The following is an 8,554-nucleotide window of genomic DNA, read 5'->3' on the forward strand; positions in this document are numbered from 1 at the left end:
GGGACCTAACAATTGGTATCAGAGCCTTCTGATTAACGAACAAATCAAGATCCTAGACTTTTGTGATTTTTCAACTCTTTGAATTTTTATTCATTCAAAAATTCATAATGACTTCATAAAAAGTTGGAACCGTTAAAATTCCACAATTTGATATAGAGAATTATATTATGTGGAAGAAGAAGATGCTCTTGTTTTTACAAGTGGCAAATCCCAAATATTCAAACTTGTTAAAGAAGGGGATAAAAACTCCGATGGTTATTGAACCGGAGGTGATAGTAGATGATGTTGTGATCACCAAAGCCAGAACCTATCGTAAAGATCCTGAAGATTTTACTCCTGATGAAAAGGAAGAAGCCTCCTTGGATGCCAGCCTTCAATTAATTTTAATTGATTCCCATGATCCCTTAATGAACAAACATGTGATGAACTGTAAAAATTCCAAACACATGTGGGAAACTATTGAGGTGATCAATGAAGGCACAGAGGAAGTTAGGGAGAACAAGTTGGAAATCCTAACCTCTGAATATGAACATTTCAAATCAAATCCAGGAGAAGGAATTACTGAAGTGTTTGAGAGGAACAATGCGTTGATCAACAACCTGAACATCAATGGAAAGTATTATTCAATCAGGGAGGTCAACAAAAAGTTCCTTTTAACACTGCCAGCATATCTTGAACATAGAATCACTGCCATTAGAGAAGCTAGAGATCTGAGTGAGATTTCTTTGGACAGGCTCTATGAAGTGTTAAAAAACTATGAGTTGGAGCAGATTCAACAGAAGGAAGTCTACGGGAAGGATAAAATGGTCAGCACATCTACTGCTCTTGTAGCTGAAGGTCAACAACAACAACAATCTCAACAGTCGGAGAGAATGGTACAGGTTTCCAAGGCTGAGGAAAATATGTTAGTAGCAGAATATGATCCTCCTACTACAAATCAATCCAGTGATGATTTTTATTCCTTGGAAGAGCTGGAGCAATTGGAAGACGAGTCAATGGCCCAAATTGTCAAGAGATTCTCCCATGTCAGATTCAAGAGGAATCCCAAGCTTAAGTACAAGTCCAACTACAACAAATTCCAGAAAGGTGGGTCTTCATCCTCTAACACCAGCAGTGGTAGATACAAAACAGGGATGGTTGATCGGAGCACCATTAGATGCTATAACTGCAATGAGTTGGGACACTTTGCCACAGAATGTAGGAAGCCAAAGCAAGTAAGAAAGAACTCTGAAAGGGCTTATCTGGCAAAGGGAAGAAGCTGGGATGATACTGACAGTGAAGATGAAGAAGAAGGAAATCTTGCTCTTATGGCTATTGATGGAAAAGCTTCATCGTCAAGAATAGAGGTAAAACTTTCTGATGCTGAAATGGTTTATCATCTAAGAGGTAACTTAGATTGTGCATGTCGTGATAATGAACTGTTAAGTTTACAGATCACAGACCTTGAGAAAGAGGTTAATGAATTAAGACTTGTGCACATTAATCAAGACAAATTAAAAGAACAAGTATCTTTTCTAGGGAATAGAGTTGACTGTTATAGAAAACTCGAAACTATTCTCAAAGACAAGATCACCGGTCTTGAGACTAAGGTTAGAGCCTACTTCAATTCTTGTTCGAAGGCTAAAGAGTTCTACAATAAGCAAGCTGTTAATCAAACATCTGGAATAGGTTATGATTAAAATATTGCTATTGGAGAATTAGGCATAAACTCCCCTCCTCATGTCTGTGCTAAAGGGAGGGAAGTACCACATGTGCTTAAGGGTGTTGATGAACCCCTCTATAAAGCATCAATTGCTGAACCATTTGATGCGACCTCTTCTGTTATTCAAGAAGAAATACGTGCTGAGGATCATGCTAATGAGAAGATTGTTTCCAAGTCAAGTGAGTCGAAAGTTCCAGTCAAAGTTGTGAAAGCAACTGAGACTAACTCAGACACACATGAGTTGGATAACAATAATGTCATGTCTACCATGCATAAATTGCCTGCTGTTAATCACTCTCATAAAGCATGTGGTGTTGCTAATTGTATGTCTTGTGCTTTTAATATGATGTATGCTTATTTTAATGGTAAGCATTTGTCTAATGATAAGACTACTCCTCGTCAGCATGTGAATAACAAGAAGCATGATAGGTCTAAGACTGCTAGTCCTTCTAAGGCTAGAAAGGAGACATTTGTGCCTAAGCTTAAACAGAAATTTGTTAAGGCTGTTTATAAGGTCAAATGTTCAGTCATTGAGGATGTTGAGACCATTAAAATTAAAAATGTTGTTTTGCCTGACAAAGGACAGTTCTACAAGTATGCCGGGCCCAACCAAGTTTGGGTTCCGAAGAAGGTCTAATCCATTTGAAGTGCAGGGCAGTATACAGGTGTAACCGGTAGTGTGGATTCTTGACAAGTGGATCATCAAGACATATGACCGGAGATAGAGCCCTGCTATCAAATGTGGTTGAGAAAGCTGGCCCCTGATTACCTTTGGAGATAACAGCAAAGGTTTATCCGAGGGATATGGCTGCTTGCAAGCTGGTAATGTTATCATTGAAAATTTGTATATTGTGCTAGGTTATTATCAGGAAGCAGTATCTAACATATAGCACCAGTGACGAGACTTGAGAATATTACGACATATCACGCACTTGATGCACATTACACTTAGAATTGGACTCTAGTAAGATGTGTACAAGTGTACTCCTGGTTGGTGAGTCAAAAGAGGAAGTCAATGCACCTCAGTTCATGGACTTTGCAGTTGCGGATCTATTGGACTATGCAATCTCCTCTTCACAATCTCACTTCAGGTTGGTATGAACTAGTGTACTGCTCAAGTAATCGTCATATTTATAACTCTCTAATCACTAGGCACAATCATATTGTTTTATATGTGCAGTGAGTTTTAGGAGTAAATCAAACTTTTTTCTACATTAGTGATTTCTTATTTTATGTAAAATCTTTTGAAATCACTATTGTACATCGTTACTCTCAAAAGATTAAATGTATAATTTTCATTCATTACAGATCTTAAGTATATTTTATCTCTCTATATTGCCCTATGTTCTGTGATACAGGTTCAGTCTCCAATGGCTTTCTTTCATAGACAGTCAAGATGTTGAAAACCCACAACATCTATCCCAGACTGTAAAGACAAACACAGAAACAGAACCAACCAACACTCTCTTACCACTAAATATAATATGAATGAGTGTGAGGGAGATAGTGCCTTAGTGCACCAAATAAGGAAGGTTCTGTAGTCAACCCAGTAGCTCTGTCTCCACATAGATGAGTAGTATTTAAACCGAGATAACTGCTAGCCCCCATACATCTTCTAAAAAAAAAGATGTAATGGCTGAAAAGGCACAAAAATAGTACTAGATTCATTCTCTCAACAGGGTGCATCTATTGAATTTTGCCTGTCGGCCAAGGCATCCGATGTAGTGTCACCACTTCAAACATAAACAATTCTTGATGCACAAGGAGAGGTTACACACACAAAGGATGAGTTGACGGAAATAAGAGTTTCGACCATTTTAAGGTCAGATTCGATTGTTCAAGGTTCGTTAGTGGACCAATTGCCTTTACATGTGTTAGGAGAGGATACTGATCCAAAATTCATATGTCAGTGGTCAGTGTCTACCTCCCCAGGCTTAAATCCCCTGGATGCATCTGCGGATAGTGGATCTGACATAGGTGCAGATCGGCAACTTGTAGACAATGATTCAGATATTACCTGATGAGTCACAAGGAAATGTCTTCACAGACATTAGAAGGGAACTTTGATCTTTATGCTATATTCGTTGGATCAATGTTTACCTTCCCAGAATTCAAATCTGGAACCCTAAAAGGGAAACTAGCAACTTGTAGATTATGACTCAGATTCATCTGACGAGTTTAACAAGGATGGGGATTTGTGAACTCCCATTGCACCACCTATGACCTCCTTAAGGATGGCTAAGGTGATTATCCTTGCCGGTACAGCTGGATTATGGAGCTATGAGAGAAGAGTGATACACTTGTGAGAATGAGTGTAAACACGAGTGGAGAGAAGAGTGAAACACATGTGAGGTACACTAAACAGAATCACACACTCACAGTGAGGAAGAAAGAGAAACTACTTGTTATTTCTTTTCCAACCAAGTGAAATATGAGAACTTCTTCAGACGACGGCATACATTCCTTTACTAAGGGGGAGATAAAAACTTAAGTAATAGTTTGGAGGATTCCTCAACTAAGGGGGAGAAATAGCAGGGAGTAAGAAAAAGATCCTACATGTACACTACACCACACCATTGTTGTTTGTAACTACGGATCCTATTATACGGGAGAGGTGGTAAACACAAGGTGATTTTCTAAATAAGGGAAGAAACTGTTTTCAAAAGGGGAGTACCATTGGTTTTTATCTGCGGATCCTATTGTACGGGAGAGGTGATAAACGAAGGTGATCTTCTTTAATCAGTTGATTCTCATAGGGGGAGAAGCAAGAGAGATATGGGCTTCTCAACAGGAAATGTGGTTGTATAAATGAAGATGGAACTACTTGAAGATATGTTCAGTCTAGAGGAACATCTACTTGGAATCTGGAAAATGTTAAATCTAGTCCAGAACTTTTCTACTATTTACTTTATATTTCTTTTTATATCTTTTTCTTATTTGTTAGTTGAGTTATCCTCTGGGTATTTGTGTGTTATTTTCTAACAAACAAATAGGGGGAGATTGTAAGTCATATGTCATAGCCTATTTGTATATTCGAGGATTCAACTCAACTCAAATAAGAATGTAATAAGTAAATAGTGAATCTACCGTCAAAAGAGATCTCACAGAGTAATATCTGTCAAAGGATTCAGAAACAAGGTTCATCTACAGACTTGAGGAATTAATTCACTGGAAGAAGTTCAAGAAATTGATCATGCCTCAGTGATATAAATCAAGAGTGTGGATTTAATCAAGTGACAGAGATCTCGTCAGAGTATCATTAATTACAAGGATTTAATCTGAAGAAAATCAAAGTATCAAAGTCAAGACATGAAGAAACGTCACGGAAGTTAGTCACTCATGAACCAGACAGTGCATCGAGTGTCAACGTTGAAGTGGTGGAATTGATTCATAATTCTCAGTGATTTTCAGAAGATATTCAGAAGATTGGTTGCTGCTCAGGGTTAGTATTAATTCTCTATTAATTAATTAAGTCATATAATTTAATTAAGAAAATAAATTATATCTGCAAAGATTAATTTATTTGATTAATTAAATTAATTGATTAATTAATTCAGAATTAATATTAAGGATTTTCAGAATTTAAATTGGATTAAAAACAGTCTTAAATCAGCAAGACAATTGAAAATGAACTAGCATGACAATCAGGATTGTCATACTGATTGTCATGCCAAGTCATTTCAATTGTCCTACCGAAAGTTCTACTGGGAAGGAGATAGTCTTGCTAGTTCAACTGATTGTCATACCGAAAGTCATTGTAATTCAATCAGATTGTCTTGCTAGTTCAATCCATTGTCCTACCAAAAGTCTTGCCAGCTATAGGATTGTCATTCCAGTTCAATTCAATTCTATTGAATGAATTAAAAAGACAAAGAAGCAGCAGAAAGAAAAATAATCATCCAATCAAGAACACAGAACTCGAGAACAAAGAAAAAGAAGCAGACACAAATATTTCATCTCAGCTGCAACTTCAAGATCAATTTCTAGATTGTAAAGTTAAATCCAATCAACTAGAAATCTTTATCTTGTTCTTGTGTAACAATCTAGCGGATCAAAATCCCTAGAACTTAATCTCAAATTGCGTTTAGCATTTGAATCTTTTTATTACAAAAATAGAAAAAGTTCATGTCGAATTTATTCTAGATTTGTGATAATTAATTTGAGATTAATTCCTTGTAATCGATACAGTTGTTGTAACACCTTTCAAGTTTAATAATATTTTTATTTAACTTGAATTTTGTTTCACATTTTTTATTCCGCATTTATTCGATTATTTGGTGCTGTTTGTATTCAACCCCCCTTCTACAAACACATTGGGACCTAACATAGTCCACATAAGAAAACTATCTAATTCTAAAACAATTCAATACGGTAAACATTGTAATTCAATATAACAGATTCATTATTAACATTGATAAGACATTTGTTTCAGATCATAATGCAATTCATGAGTATCACCAGGGTATACCAAGGTAGATATAAAGAATGACTTCAAGCCTGTAAAAGAATCAGGTATTAGATGAACAATGGTTTAAAGTTTTAGTTTTCTGATGTTACGAGGTATTGTAGAATGTATCAGTTTATGTATATTCAAGTAATTCTGTTTCAGTGTTTGGTGTATGGTGTATACGTATTTGTGGAGTAGTATCGTATTTATGAGTGTTATTATCTGGGAGTTTAACAATCAATGGTTTAAAATGAAAAAGACTTACACTTCAAGTATCAAATGTTTCGGTCAGGGTTTAGGGCTAAGTAATACAACTATCACATGCTAATAATGGGTATATCTCAGGTATTTCAAAGCATATGCAATATAAAACAGGAGCATTACTGTATACTTGCAATATATCTCAAGGAGGTTTAAGAACAATTACCTTGTCAAAAATGATTTTCAACTTCACTTGTACTCGTCTAACGGTCCTACTCAACAACCACTTGCTTTCCTTTTTTTACGCGTCGGTTTTACTCACTGATCACTTGCTCTTCTTTTCTACGCCTTGATTCTATTCACTGATCACTTGCTCTTCTTTTCTACTCCTTGATTATATTCACTGATCACTTGCTTTTTTCTGTTAGGTATCACGAGTATCTATCATTGACTCAATCTCATATTATTTTAATCTTCACATAGATGTCATACGCTTTTATCTACCCTTCGTTTTACCCAAATCCAATTTACGGATTGAAAGTTATGATTAACACAATAACACAATGACCATATAGGCATCTAACACATCAATCAGATATCACATAACACATAACACATAAGGTATTCGATAAAGATAATTTTTCAAAGAAGGTTCGAGGTTAAAAGAATGTTTTTAGCATTTAATATGACTTTTTAAACATTTTTCGGAATCAAAACGGGTATCAGAATCATTTTATAAATAAATAACAGGTTTCGAATACTCGAATTTGATTTTAAAATCATTTAATAATAATTATCGAGCCTTGAACATAATTTAAAATAATATTTTAAAGTTTGAAACTATTTTTCAGGATTTTTAAATCAAAAGAAATAATTAAATTTAATTAAATAATTAATTAAAATTAAATAATAACTAATTAAATTAATTAATCAATTAATATTTAAATTAATTGACCAATTAAATAATTAATTATTAATAAAACTTAGTTAATTAAGTAATTCAGATTTATTTCTGAATTTATAAATAATTAAAAAGTAATTTTTGGTTTTAAATCAATAAATAAAAATAATTTTTAAAAATTAATATCTTAGGGTATAAAGTGTAACTTTTTAAAACCTTGGTCATAGGGTTAAAAGTGTAAGTTTGGCAAAGTTTAGTAAACAATTGAGAAATTGGAGAAAACAAAGGCGTTAAACAGTAATTTTACTATCTTGCCCGGCGACGCGGGCGGCGACACCGCCGACCGGTTTGTTTTCGTTCAGAACGCTACTAATTAGTGCAGATTAATAGCTCTTGTGACCAGGAGCTTTATCGTGATCCAAAATTTGCAAACAGTACTCCAGTTGATCGGATTTTGGCCGAGAAAATAAAGAAAGCCGCCGACGTTCAAGAACTCCGGCGAGCTCCATCTCGACTCCAACAACACAGTTTTATAAATGAATCCAACTCTCTAATCACGATCTATAGGTTTATACCCTTCGATTTTTCCCAGAATCAGCAGAAATAAAATCCCCAATTTCAATCAAGAAAATTCAAGAACATTCAAACCCTAATTTTTAAATTTGAGAAGCAAACAATGATTTCTCAATGATATGAAACTCAAAATCTGTCATATAATATATCAAATTGACCAGAATCTTATGATCTACAACATGCAAACATCAAAACACACAAACAACTTCAAAATCAAAAATTTCTAATTTAATCATGATTAAAATCAAATTTAAATAAAAATATAGAAAGATACCAGATAATTCTGCAGTTGTATAAATTGAAAAACTTGATTGTACTTGTCACGAGCTTCAATTTGACTATTTGCACGCCCAAATAGGAGTTCGATAACGCCTTCGAATCCTCGTTTGATTATGAAGAACGCGATGAATTCTAGGGTTTTTCTCTGAAAATTATATAATTTTACTGTTTAATTGTGTTTATCTGTACATAATAAGATACTGTATTGGCTATTTATATTTACAGAATATTGGTACCCTGTTGGATCATACCAGATATAAAAATAGAATACTTAATCATTAAGTATTAATAAAACTGATCCATTTCGGTACCAGTTTTAGGATAATTATCAAAATCGGGCTTTTTGCAAATTCAATCTTGGTCCCAGCGCTTTGATTAAACGAATTACAAGATGATAATATAATAGTTTAATCAAATATCCTATGTCTCAAAAATACGGAGTTTATCGGTT

This window comes from Apium graveolens, chromosome 9, assembly GCF_009905375.1.
Source record: "Apium graveolens cultivar Ventura chromosome 9, ASM990537v1, whole genome shotgun sequence".
NCBI classification, from domain to species: domain Eukaryota; kingdom Viridiplantae; phylum Streptophyta; class Magnoliopsida; order Apiales; family Apiaceae; genus Apium; species Apium graveolens.